The sequence below is a fragment of the Melospiza melodia genome, chromosome 17 (genome assembly GCF_035770615.1).
Source record: "Melospiza melodia melodia isolate bMelMel2 chromosome 17, bMelMel2.pri, whole genome shotgun sequence".
NCBI classification, from domain to species: Eukaryota; Metazoa; Chordata; class Aves; order Passeriformes; family Passerellidae; genus Melospiza; species Melospiza melodia.
This window is the reverse complement of record NC_086210.1, coordinates 1,586,631-1,588,870: the sequence shown is the minus strand read 5'-3', so window position 1 is coordinate 1,588,870 and position 2,240 is coordinate 1,586,631. Positions and strand designations below refer to the sequence as shown.

The 2,240-nt window shown below is 50.8% G+C and overlaps 1 non-coding gene across 1 annotated transcript; it reads right to left on the bottom strand.

Annotated features, from left to right (window-relative positions):
* Positions 1 to 36: 36 nt before the first annotated feature.
* On the bottom strand, positions 37 to 189 carry LOC134426252 (5.8S ribosomal RNA). The gene has a single exon (XR_010029955.1). It is a non-coding gene; the product is annotated as a 5.8S ribosomal RNA (ribosomal RNA).
* Between the last annotated feature and the right edge of the window lie 2,051 nt (positions 190 to 2,240).

Genomic DNA, 2,240 nt, shown 5'->3' with positions numbered 1-2,240 from the left:
ACCGTGGTGGCCGCTGGATGGCGACTGATCGTCAAGCAACGCTCAGACGGGCGTAGCCCTCGGAGGAACATGGGGCCACAAGTGTGTTCAAATTGTGGATGACCAATGTGTCCTGCAATTCACATTAATTCTTGCAGATAGCTGCATTCTTCATTAACGCACGAGCCGAGTGATCCACCACTAAGAGTTGTCTGGCTTTGGCACCAATCCTGCACCCGTGGAGGGGCTGGGACCGCTCACATGGGGCGCCCCTTTCTCTTGTGCTGAGGATGTGCGGGCGTGTGCCTGGCTTTCACCGTCCTTACTTGATAGTCAGGAGTGCAGACATAGGAGATCCAGCCACACTGAACTGGAATTCTTCCTCAAACCTCCACACTATGGTGGCACTGAAGGAGATCTGAGCAGTCTGGGTCCCACCTGGTGCACCGATGTCTTCCTCAGGCGCAAACTTGAAGCAGAAGCCCACGTTGGCAGTTGAAGGTCTATAGGTGAAGGGAGCATCAATATCTCCTAGGTTAATCAGTTTCACCTGCAGCAGCAAGAAAGCAAAATGGAAATACATGTGGAATCTTCCCTTCTTGTGAGTTATTGTCTAATGACGCAATTAATACCCAGAAATAGCAGACGATGCTATGAATGGCAAAAAAATACAACAGGACAAGTTCTGCCTTTGGGTTTTCCTGCAAAGCAGTGGCAGCTCCACAGAACTGGAGTCCACAACCCTGGGGTTATCCCATGGACACAGAGCTGTGCACCTCTGATCAGCATCACCAAGTTCATTCAGACCTGGCCCTGAGAGCAACGTGGGCTGATTGCAGCTGCGTAGGGAATCACCCCAGAGCTGCTGCTGCCCCACTGAGCACAGCTCCAACAGCACCATCTACTCATTCACCTTTTCCCATGTCATGAAAACAATACATTGATTATGAGGCATCAGCATCAAAATGTATAGACAGCATCAACTTTTGGTAAGAAAACTCAGCATGTCTTTGCCTCCCACAGCTAAACTTTTGGAAGTGTCTGGCATGATGTAGTGCCTCATTTTCTACCTCTTTCAGCTGCTCTCTCTTTGGTTTTTTTTGCAAACTTGACACTATTGGGGAGGAGGCAAATAGGTAGAAAAATGCTTTGCTTTATTCCCAGGAACACTTTTCTCTTTCTAGAGCCAGAGATGCACCAAGGCTGAAGTGTGGTGAGGGACTGGTCAGCAAGGGAAAGAACTCCCAAGCCCTTTGCAAGGGCCAGCACTGAGCCAGGAGGCTGGATGGCTTTCCTGTGACTTGCAGCAATAAGCAGGAGACACTTGACTGGAAGCTGTCTGCAGTGGACTGAAGCTCAAAGGCAGCCAGTTTGTTCCAGCTGCTTCTGAACAGCCCAGTCCAAAGGTGCCTTGTGTCTGGCACTGCCACAAAAGCCTCTGAACATCCCTTTTTGACCCAGGCTTCGTTTCATATACCAAGGGGTCGTTTTGCAGCAAGCCTCCCAGCTGATTCCCAAAGAAGGAACTGGGGCTTCATGAACAACAGACACACCTTTCAGACCCTCCCAGATTTCACCAGTAGATCAAATATTCCCTGCTCACAACTGCCCAGGTCGGCAGCAATTTCACACTTCCACCAGGCTTCCTCCTGCCTCAGGAGCCATCAGGATCCACCCCAAGCCCTGCTGCTCAGCTCATAGACGTGGGGGGTGTCAATGGAAATGTTCCCAAGGTTCAGAGTAGGAGAGCTGAATTCTACCAAGGGTCCTTGGCCTTCCCCTCTGAGCTGCAGGGGCAGCCTGCTCTCACAGCCTGGGGAGAGATGTCCATTGCAGTACAAACATTCCCTCTGTTATACTGGATTTTCCAGGCTGCCTCAGTGCTAGACCCTGACTCTGAGCTGGATGCAACCACCTCCTGATGCTGCAGGAGAGGATATGGACCCTCCTCTTCCCTCAGCCTTGGGGCTGACTTCTAATTTCTAACCCATTCCTTGGGCTGCTTTCCAATTTCAGCCACCAGTCCGCTGAGTTTAAAACATCTCTGCTGCCTTGTAGTGACAGGCCAAGGAGTTACAGGTATAAATTGAAAGAAAGGAAATTTAGCTTCGATATTAGGAAGAAATTTTTTACTCTGAGGGTGGTGAGACACTGGAGCAGGTTCCCCAGGGCTGTTGTGGAGGTTCCAGCCCTGAAAGTGTTCCAAGCCAGGCTGGATGGGGCTTGGAGCTACCTGCTCTAGGGGGAGGTGTCCCTGCCCA